The sequence below is a fragment of the Martes martes genome (genome assembly GCF_963455335.1).
Source record: "Martes martes genome assembly, chromosome: 3".
NCBI classification, from domain to species: Eukaryota; Metazoa; Chordata; class Mammalia; order Carnivora; family Mustelidae; genus Martes; species Martes martes.
Genome location: NC_137890.1, coordinates 71,939,143 through 71,950,806, shown reverse-complemented (window position 1 = coordinate 71,950,806; position 11,664 = coordinate 71,939,143). Strand labels below are relative to the sequence as shown.

Here is an 11,664-nt window from a genome sequence, read left to right as displayed (position 1 = left end):
GCCAGCTGACAGCCAGTGACCCGCGGAGGAGCGAGCTTCAGCTGGCCATGACAAGCGGAGTCTGTCGCCGCGCCAATCTGCTGGGGGAGAGGCAGGCAGACCCCATGTTTGAGAGAAAGCCTCCATCTCATTCCCTTCTGTTCTGCGGCAGAGGCTGACCAACTTCAGAGCCCATTAGAAGCCGGAAAACAAAACAGAACAAAACAAAAAAGCCTGTCCATGAATCCCAAACGGAAGGAAGCTTCTCGGGCAATTTCCTTATAGGACAGTTCTATCAAGCCTGAAGGTAATACCTGGCCAGGTAATGTCAGAAAACCACCAGGACCTATGTATTGCTTTTATAGATCCTAGAACAGGCCTGAGCTAAAATCCTCTGGTATTCATAACATGTTCCATTGCCTCAAATGGAGCCAGATTTGGGGCAAAGCAAGAAAGCACTGAGGGAAGCTTGAAAAGGAGTGAAGGGTTTCTCAGATGGGGTCTGCAGTCCCTGGCTGAGGCCAGGGGTATGAGAATACAACTGGTGGTCCTCTAAACTTGTAAGAGTTTTCTGTAAGAATTTTAAAATTGTGTGTTTCTTGCTTATGGTAATCTAAACAAATTGGGACCAGCATCTTTGGTGCTGACTGCCCACCCCCCTCCTTATGTAGGAATACTGTCTTGCCACCTTGGGACCCACAGCCACGAATGTGTTTGTAATCATTTCGATGCTAAGTGGCATTTTTGTTTTTTTGAAAGATTTTATTTATCTGAGAGAGAGAGGGAGAGAGTGAGCACAAGCAGGGGGAGGGGCAGAGGGAGAGAGAGGAGCAGGCTCTCAGCTGAGCAGGGAGACCAATGCGGAACTCCATCCAGGACCCTGAGATCATGACCTGAGCCCAAGGCAGACGGTTAACCGACTGAACCACCCAAGTGCCCCGCAGATGACATTTTTAAAGGTGGTTGCAAACTAATGGAAAAGATGAAAGATGGCGTTAGTACAGAACAAAGCATTTGTGTCCCCTGAAGAGCACAGGACATCTTTGTGCCCTGTCCGAACAAAGGTGTAGCAGCAGCTCAAGGCAAGATTCCTGGGGACAGGCAGGGCCACCTTCTTGATGTGAGGATTAGGGTTCAGCAAAACAAGGACCATTTGTCATTCCGAACTCATGTAAACCTTGGAATTTGGGGGTGTTGGTGAAAAAAAGCCCCTCTTCGGGGGCATCTAATCACCGCAGCAATCACCATCATCACCACCACCATCATCAAAGCATTTGCCCAGTATGTGTGCCTTCAGGGCAGCGGTGGGGCTGGTAAGAGGACGTGGTTGTTGTTGTTTCTTTATAAGGACTGCACCGGTGGGGAGGGGGTGTGGGGATCAGGAGACGACAGTCTCTTGCTAATGAAGTGAAGTCCCCACATGAGTCTACCTTGGGGGGCGTGGATGAACATAGGTCTACACTGGATAGACGACTGCAGGATTTTCTTCCGGAGCTGCAGGAGGGCTGGGCTGGCAGGGATAGAAGAGGATCTGGGGAGAACGCCTGCCCTGGAGCCAGAGGTTGAGACTACACATGTTGGGTGAGGTAATAACTGGGCAAGGCAAGAGATTGTCCACCAGAGGGTCCAGTACTGCTGTGAAAACCGCCCTGAGCTAAACCGCATCACCGCAAATGTGGACATGTTGCATGCGGGGCTGGGACAGAAGCAAGGGGGAGCTCAGAAGGAGTCAGAGCATCAGGGAGAACCCCCACCTTCTTCCTTGGCAAACCCAACTCTTCCTTTATTTGAGGCCTCTTGGAACTTCAAAGCTTTGGGTACATTGACTCACACACCAGGTTTGCTGACTGGGAGTATCTAAAGCTGGTCTTGGGATGCCTGGAACATCTAGCTCGCCTTCCCTAAGGCCTCAGTCTCCCCTCAGGAATAGCTGCTTGTGTCCTATTTCCATGCGGCTTGACTCATGCACAAAGCTCGCCCACCAACACCAGAAAACCCTTTAAGCCACGTGATTAATGCAGTTAAGGTTATGTACTTTTGGGGATTGAAGGACTTGTGCGTGGAGCTAATGCTGTGTTCTGTACTTCCTGCTGTTGACTTTTCATTTTCCTGTTACTATCTTTATATTTTTCTTCTAGTTTTTCCTTCCCGAATCAGACGGATTGCATTTGGCCCCATTAACAGAAACCTTACTGCAGGGGCTTAACCAAATAAGGTACTTTTTGTTTTTTGTTTTTTGAGATATGGTTTGTAAAATGTAAATCCACACATTTTAAGTTTATGGTTTGATGAGTTTTGACAAAGGTACTGTAGCTCCCAAAACCATCCCATCAATATACAAGACATTTTTGTCACCCTTTAAAATGAGCTCATATTCCCTTCTTGTAAATCCTGACCCCGTCCCCCAGGCAACCACTGTTCTGATTTCTCTTACCATATAGCTTCGTTTTGCCTATTTCTAGAACTTCATATAAATAGCACAATACAGAGTGTATTCTTTTGTGTCTGGCTGCTTTTGCTCAATATAATAGTCATGGGATTCATCGGCTTTGTTGAAAGTTTCAGCAGTACTTTCCTTTTTATTGCTGAGTAGTATTCTATTGAATAAATATACCACAATTTGTGTATCCATTCATGGCTTGATAAATATTCCGACCGTTTTCAGGTTTGGCCTATTGTGAATAAAACAGTTAAAAACATGATTGCATAAGCCTTTGTTTATAAGTTTTCATTTTCCTGGGGTAAAGAACCAGAAGTAAAAGAGTTGAGAAATAAAAAGGTGCATATTTAATATTTTAAGAAACCACCCATCAATTTTTCAAAATGCCTATGCTAATTTATACTTCCAAAGTGGCGATGAACCAGAGTCATGCTCACTGACAATTAGTGTTGCTGGTTTTGAATATTCCAGCCATTCCGGTGGGTGTAAAATGTTGTGTGGTTGTGATCATATTCCTCTGATAACTGATGACATCAAACATCTTCTCGTGCACTTTTCGGCCATTTCTACAGCTTCTTCTGTGACACGCTCCTTGAACTATTTAGTTCATTTTTAAAAAAACACTGGTTTGTATTTTTCTTAGTTTTCTTTTTAACACACAGCCGCCTATATGTTCTGGATACAAGCTCTTTGTCGGATCAATGTATTGTGAATATTTCCTCTCAGTTTGTGGTTTGCCTGTTCATATTCTTAATGTCTTTGATGAGTGGAAACTTTAAATTTTGATGAAGTTCAGTAGATCAGGTTTTAATTTTATGGCCAGCGTGGATCTATTTCGGGGCTCTCTGTTTTGTTCTATTGATTTACTTGTCTACTCTTCCTTATGCCAATTTCTACCTTCGTGATTCAGATAGGGTTATTATTTTGTTTCCAGAGGTGGGTGGACTGGGGCTGGGGAAGCTGCCCCAGAGAGTTGTCTGCTCAGAGCTGAGTTCCTTGCAGCTCTCTTCTCCACCATTTTCAGCCAGAGGTTTTTGTTTTCCAGATAGCAAGATGGCCGCTTCCTTACTGACATCACATTCTAGCTTCTGGGCAAAAGAAGAGGACAAACAGGTTAACAGCCCTGCTGAATCTGACCCTTTTTATGAGAAGAAAAAATAAATCTCCAAATCCAAAAAGCCAAACCATCACAAAAAGCTCCCTGAACCCCCAACTAGAATTCTGTTTACATCTCAGAGCTGGTCAAGTGGCTGCCCCCCAGTGGCTGTGGAGACTGGGGAGAGGAATATTTGCATGCTATGCACTGACTGCTTTAGTGACTCGGCCACTGAGGCAAAGGGGAGGGATGGCACCCAATGGAGCTGGAGGTGATCAGTCTCACAAACCATGGAGATGCTACAGAATGTCTTGGGATAACAGTGAAGAGTGAAGAGTGAGGACAAAGAGAAACATCCAGGAAAAAGAAAAAAATATATATATAGATATAGATATAAATTGAGTGTTACTTCTTTGCTTAATTCTATATCAGTGCTTCTCTACCTGGTAAGAGACTACACAAGAAGGCATAAGATTTGTGAATGGAGTTTTTCAAAAGACATAACCTTCCTTCCACAGGGCTAATCCTATTTGCAGTATAAGCAGCAATGTCTCCTTCAGATCATTAATTAAATTTGCAAGTTTTGAATCTTTAAAAGATAACTGCCTGGTTGCTATCATAAATGAATCAATGTCTTAGAAACCCAAAGCCAGAGAAGGCGCTATGGCAAATGTTTGGGTCCCAGAGGTGTCCACGAGCATAGGCACTCCTGTTCAGAGCCTACCCTTTGTTCATGTAGTGACAGAGTTCAAGGGTTGACTTATCACTATGGCCCACACAGGTGCTGCTCAAGGTCCCAGGATAGATAGTGAGCCGTTTCTTGCCTACGGCTCCTATAAGTCTGTTTATACTACCCGCTGTTGAGTCATCTGTTTCGCCTTTAATATTATCCCATCCTTGCTCCTGGAAGAAATTGAGTTGAGTGACAGGAACCAGGTAAGAGCCTAGCAGGGCTCAAGCCAGACAGTCTTCCCTTTGGTGGGGTGACTTGAGACACAAGCATCTTCATCACAGTGATGGTTAGTGATCCTTAAGATCCCTTTTGAGCTGGAACAACCTGTATTTCCTGCTGTATTTGTTCCCTAACAACACACCATGAACTGGGAGGCCTTACACAAGAGAAACATATTCTCTCGTAGTTCTGGAAGCTAGAAGTCCAAAATAAAGGTGTCAGCAGGGCCGTGCTCTCTCTGAAGCCCCCAGGAGAGAATCTGTTCCATGCTTTTGTCTAAGCTTCTGGTGTTGTCAGCAGCAATCCTTTGCTGGTAGATCCATCACTCCAATCTCTGCCTCTGTTGTCACATGGTGTTCCCTTCCCCCAGGTGTCTGTCCCTGTGTCTCTTACCGTCTTCTTATACACAATGACGGCCCACCCTACTCCAGTATGAGTTCATTTTAACTTCAATAATTATATCTGCCATGACCCTATTTGCAAATCAGATCATATTCTGAGGTTCCAAGCATGAGGACTTGAGCATATCTTTTGGGAGGGTGCAACTCAACCGGTAACAGCTGCTAAGACATAATGCGAAGCTTGTAAGGTAAGCCAGGACCAAGGTATCAGGATTATTACTCTGCGAGGTCCAGGAACGAAGCTGGGCTTCTTGTGACATGCTTTCCTCAAGTAGGGCCCGAGGGGGTTGCTGCTCTAGCTGGCAACAGAGGTGGTCTGCTGGAGCTTTCACTGCTGGGGAGCCGGAACTGGAAAGACACACCCACCACCTCCTTCGCTCTTGCATTACAGCTGGGCTGCAGCTGGAGAGGAAGAAGCTGGCCTGCAAAGACACAGAGCTATAGGTAGGGAGCATTCTAAGGATTTTGGGGGTCCTGGTCCTGGACATGACTAAGGATGACTCCCTTGGCTCGCCATGCCTGGGTATGTGGGCCCACAAATCTTCTTTTCTGCTTTTTATTTTCTCCAATCCTAAATTGGCAAAAGTTGAGCAGAGGAGAGGCTCAGTGTGCATTTGAGCAAAGCCCGAGGTGCTGGGTGTCCCAAGACACAAGACGGGACACCTTGTGGGAATGAGGGGTGCGGGGGCATTTGAGCAAAGCCCGAGGTGCTGGGTGTCCCAAGACACAAGATGGGACACCTTGTGGGAATGAGGGGTGCGGGGGCATTTGAGCAAAGCCCGAGGTGCTGGGTGTCCCAAGACACAAGACGGGACACCTTGTGGGAATGGGGGATGCGGGGGTTGAAGGTAGAGGGGCTAGAGGTGGTGGAGGGGAGGATTAACTTCCTAAAAAGGGGAAGGGGTGTGGACACCAGGCTGCAGGGGTGCAGTAGAAGGCAGATTAAATAGAGTGACACAGAGGTTAGGAAAGAGGAAGTGTCCACCCGGAACACTTGTCCTTCTGCAGACCTGAATTGACGAGCCTTCCTCTCTGCATGGTACAAGGAAATGAGTAAGTGAGATAACGTTGCAACTTTGGGTCCTCTCCTTGCACTAACCCCACAGTGAGGAAACCATGCCTCCCCCATCCTGGTCTGGAGTGTGTTTGGTCTGGGGAAGGCTAGTGAGTCAAGAGGCCCCCAGCAAAGGAAGAGAAATCACTTCCCATCACACGGGACTCTGGAAGTAAAGGTGGCAGAGATGGGGCAGAAGGGGCTCTAGCTAGGGGTAACTCTGCAGTTCCTGATTTCCCCATTCCCGCTTCTGCCCCTCTCTCCCCTCCGCTCCCAGACCCTTGTGCAAAGGGCGAGTCCTGACATACTTGGATGATCATGCAAGAACTCTCTAGAGTCAGTTTCCCTGCAAACAGGGCATTGTACTGTAGGAAGTCAAGCAAAAATGCTAGCATTTAACAACAGCTCCCATGATATACACAGGAAAATCTGGTAACCTCTGAATTTCGGAAATCTTTTGGCACCTTGTGGAGCCTTGAAGACATACAAGCTGTCAGCTTTCTCTGAGGGGCTAGTTGTGTATGTGTGTATGTGTGTGTGTGTTTTGGGGGCACCTTCGGCAGGCCCCCTATAAAACCACCTGGACCCTGGGGCCCCATGCAGCAGTTGCAAGAGCTGATGTCCCCAGAAGGGTGAAGGGCAGCAGGGCTGGGGAGGGGAGTGGTCCCGGGCTCAGTGGCCAACTCCACCTACCTCCGTATCAAGTTTCTTCTCAAGCCTTGTTCCATAAATCTGAATCATGGGGTCATGGTCCTAGTCAACAGCTAAGGGATTCTCACCTGCCTTGCATTAAAGAATTGTGTGTCCCTGAAAGGTGCCTTGTGGAGGTAACTCCCAGCCCTGGCTCTTTCTAAATGGATGCTGAATAAGCATCAGCGTAAATGATGGATGAACTAACCTTAAAAGAGAAGACCTGAGCTGAGTGTTGAGAGACTTGTCAAGAGCTGGGAACACCTCTCTGTTCCTCTGGAGGGAGATGCCAGGGGGTCCCTTTTGCTCTCTCCTGAGCAGGACACCTGGGGAGGGAAGAACTCTCCTCTCCTCACAGAGAGGTCTTTGCTCCTGCAGGGATGAGGGGGAGAGGGCAGAGCGAAGGAGACATCCACAGGTGCGGAAACCAGTGGGGTGAGTGCATTGTCATTGATGCTGGATGTGATCCTTTTTGTCGGTTTGGAGGCTTTCTAGAGTGCTCTCCCTGCCTCCCGCGGCAGCGGCTGGCAGGGGGCTTGGCAGGACAACTCTTGCCAGGCTGCTGCTGCCCGTGAGCCCAGGGAGCGCTCTGGGGAGCCAGCACATGGTTTGCCCGCTGCTGACGGGCTCTCGCGCATGCTCCAGCAGGGAGGATTTGAGATGTGGGAAACACTGGCAGGTGCTGCTGGTGGGCACTTTCTGTGGCCTCTTAGAAGACTGCTTGCCAATGGGCCCTGGGCACTTGGCAGAATGTCTACACTTAGCTTACGGTCTCTGATTCCTGTTAGGAAATGTAGGGCTTGCCAAAGTGTTCATTTTCCTAAATGAACAACGCCGGGCTTGGCATCAATCTTACTCACTGCAGTACTGGGCCGAGCTCCCCCTTCTGAGCATGCGTCAAGCTTGTGAGAGAGCATCCCTTGGGGGACCGGGGCAGCTCCGAGGTCAGGTCATTTCTCAACTGGTTAGGGCATATCACAAGATGCAGGAGGGCTCTCCTCCTCCCGAGGTCTGCCACCTTGCTCCTTCTCCTGGTCTCCGTGAGACGGCTAGACCTCACTGGCTTTGGACACTCACAAGTCTGGCTCTGAGCATGATGTTCCACCCTGCTGTGTGATCCTGGACAAGTGACTGGGGCTCTCTGAGCTGCACTTTCCTCATCTGTAAAAGGGACACTCAGAATAGGGTTTTGCCCGTATTCAATGAGACATGGGGTACGAAGCACTTGGTACAGTGTCTGGTTCATTTACTATAATTAGTATATGTTATTTTTTATTATTAGGAAGATTCTTTGATTCTGTGAGGATAGCTGGACCACGCCGCTCTGGCCACGAGGAGGGGGCGAGCACCTTCCTTCTCAGGCAGTGGGTGCTGAGAAACTGTCCCTGTCACTCCTGGCTCGCTCCTGAGCCTGAATGCCTCCCCGTCAGTCCTGTGCAGGGGAAAAGGCCACAGTGAACTCCAAGGCCTGTTAGTCATTGTCATTACTGTTCTTACGATTCTCTACAGCCAAACCCACCTCGGCCGGGACTTCATATTTACCACGTACTCACTGTGCTACCCATTTGTCTCAGTGTTCTTATCTGCAAAATGGGTCAATAATACCTCTTTGTAGGGTTGTTATAAGGATTCAGGGAAGTAACAGGCGTAGGGTTGTTTGCATTTATCTGCATTTGGTAAATGTTCCCATATCCTCACTCACATTTCCCCTCATTCTTTTTCTGTGGGTATAGACTTCAGACCACTAAGCTCGTTATAATCCTATATAATATGACTAGGCTTCTTACGGCATTTCAGAGAATCCGATACTGCCTAGTGAATATTCTCTGTGAAATCTGTGCGGTTGCTCAAGGTCGTCTTTTCTCTGTCATACGTCACGGCGTGTCCTACATAAGCAGGGTTCATGGACAAGTTCCAGGTGAGTGAGGAGGGACGGTTTGAGCTCTTCTGTGGATAAGATTGTGGCCGTGCATGTGATCCGAAGATAGCCTGAGAAAGCTCTGCTTCAAATGCTTTGTTTTTCTCCTTTTCAAGGATCCTCTTCCAATGTGTGCTTGCATTTGGAAAATGTGATTGGCGTTTGTTTTGAATTTTATAGTATTACACGTTATCGGAGGCTATGGGTTACTTAAACTTTAAACCCTCTGGCCAACTAAAAAGAAAATCTCTAAGTGGTTCTCAGCAACCTGCATATACAATGTAAATTGTAATATCTCTCAGGGTATGTGAGAACATCTGTTTTTCTTCTAATGCAGTAAACCTGTAAGGGTCTCTCGGGATGTATTTTAAATAGCCTTAATACAACATTCAGGAATGATAAGCAAAATATAATCATAGTCTTAAGGGAATGTGAACATTTCATATTAATAACATTGGAAACTTATGTTTAATGCAGTGTTAAAAGTTGACAATTAAGCATGTAAGAGTCAGGAAATTCAATTAAAATTATCACAGTAATATGAATTTAGCCACATCCTGTATTGGTTATGAAATCCATTTAACACCACAAACAATAATGTTTTCAGCTGGTTTATTCAAAAGGAAAACAGGAACAAAAACACTCTAACGCTATATATATTCTGTTACTGTGGTCAGGCTAATTTTGCTGGGGGAAGAAGTTTCTTACTAACTTCTGAATCTTTAAATGCCCAGTCATTTAAATTGAGTATTCTATTTCCTTGCTTGTTGCATAATTTCTTTCAGTAAAATCAGACAGAACAACTACCAGAGGAGCTTTCCTCTCTTCTTCCTGCTCCTTGTGAGGACACTGGGCTGTCTGTGGGCTGAGGGCATCCTTCTGGGAGCCTGGCCACCTTCCTAATTCCTCCCGACCCTTCTCTGTGGGCTCTGTGATTGTAGGGATTGTGATTCTATGTGCATGCTGTACCCTACTCTAGAGCTGGAAACCTCTGAGACCATGCACTTGGGGGGAAATGGAGCTTGTAATTCCATTCTCCATCAGGGCACAGGGTTCATGGACCCTTCGCTGAATCCATTCCTCATGCCTCCCTTCTTCTAGCTGCACACACCTTCCTCTACTCCTTTCCTATCCGAGATGATGGAAGATGAGCATTCATTTTTAATACACACACATCTGCAGCAAGTCTAATTTTGCCACATCCCAGGAGTTTCACCAAGCGATTGTTTGGAAGTTCTGGTGCTTAGCAAGCATTCACTCAATGGTAGCCAAAGTCAACCAGGCACTGAGAACTTCAGCTATAGACTCACACCACCCCTGGTTAAATGCTGTAAGGATAATGACAGTGAGAGTCTCGAGAGGAACTTCTCAGGGAATTATACCAACATTCATCTGGAAGATTGACAAGAATCTGAGAATGAATCTTTTTAATTTATTTTTTATTTTTTGAGCGAAATAGAGAGAGAACATGAGTGGGTGGGGGAAGGGGCAGAAGGAGAGGGAGAGAGAGAATCTCATGGCAGGGGAGGAGGGCTCAATCCCAGGACCCTGAGATCATGACCTGAACCAAAATCAAGAATAGGATGCTTAACTGACTGAGCTGCCCAGGTGCCCCAAGTCATTCTTGACTCCTCTTCTTAAATCTTGTAGTTACTCTTCAATGAACAGCCTTCAAGTCCACCAACTTCTGCCCAAGGCCATTGCCACCATGCCAGTCTAATTCACCACCTTTACTCCATAGACTTCTGGAACTCTCTCCCAACTGCTTTGCCTGTCTCCATGCTGTCCCCTCCAACCTGTTCTCCACCCTCATCAGGTGATCTTGAACGCAAGTCTTGTTTTGAAACAAGTCCTCTTAAAGTCCTTGAGTGGCTTCTCTTTGTTCCTGGGATCGTTTCAGAACTCTTGACAGCACTGGCAAGGCCCTTTGTGATGTGTTCCCCAGACCCCTCTCATACCATCTTCTCAATCTACCTTCCAGGAAATGCAAATTGTTTCAGTTCTTCAACTGCATTGCGATCTTTCTCTTGCTCCGGATCTTTGAGCACATCATTTGCTCTTTCCTCAAGTACCTGCTAAGCTCATTTCTACTCATCCTTCAGGTTTTATCTCAGTTACCACCTCCTCTGGGAAGATGTTCCCAACGTCCTCTGTAAAGAGGGCTGAAATAGTTTCCTACCTCATACCCATTCCCCATTCATCCAAATCTCTTCGGGGCAGTAATGCACCCAGCTTCAAGAATATAGGCAAGCCATATATATTTTTTCAAACCATATTTAATTGCACTTTGCAGATATTGTGTTTTTTTACAGCTGAAGTTTGTGGCAACCCTGCATTGAGCAAGTCTATTGGTGCCATTTTTCCTTTTCTTTTTTCTTTAAAGATTTTGTTTATTTGTTATTTTGATTAAAGATTTTGTTTATTTATTTGAGAGAGAGAGACAGAGAGAGTGAGCAGGGAGAGAGGCAGAGGGGAAGGGACAAATAGACTCTCCACTGATAAGGGAACCTGAAAACAGAGGGGTTGATCCCAAGACTCTGAGATCATGACCTGAGCTGAAGGCAGACGTTTAACTGACTGAGCCACCCAGGTGCCCCCTGGGGAGCCAGAAACCACAGCACTATAAGATGGTGAAATTAATCAATAAATGTTGTGTGTGTTCTGATTGTAGCACCAACCAGCGGTTCCCCCATCTCTCTCCCTCTCCTCAGGTCTCCCTTTTGCTTGAGAAACAACAATATTGAAATCAGGTCAATGAATAATCCTACAGTGACCTCTCAATATTCAAGGGAAAGGTAGAGTTGCACATCTCTCACTTTAAATCAAACACTAAAAATGGTTAAGCTTAGTGAGGAAGGCATGTTGAAAGCTTAGATAGGCTGAAAATTAGGCCTCTTACACCAAACATTAGATAAGTTGTGAATGGAAGAAAAAGTTATTGAAGGAACTTGAAAGTGCTACTCCAATAAACAAACAGATAAGAGAGTCGAACAGCCTTTCTGCTGATACAGAGAAAGTTTGAGTGGTCTGGAGAGATCAAACCAGCCCCAGCATTCTCTTAAGCCAAAGCCTGATCCAGAGCAAGGCCCTAGCTCTCTGTGATTCTGGGAGGGCTGAGAGAGGTGAGGAAGCTG

General features: G+C 46.4%; 1 long non-coding RNA gene across 1 annotated transcript; it reads left to right on the top strand.

The window, feature by feature from the left end:
- Nucleotides 1-4,108, top strand: LOC308339922. Its single transcript, XR_013966569.1, has 3 exons — nucleotides 1-301; nucleotides 2,118-2,194; nucleotides 3,465-4,108. It is a non-coding gene; the product is annotated as an uncharacterized lncRNA (long non-coding RNA).
- Nucleotides 4,109-11,664: the final 7,556 nt, after the last annotated feature.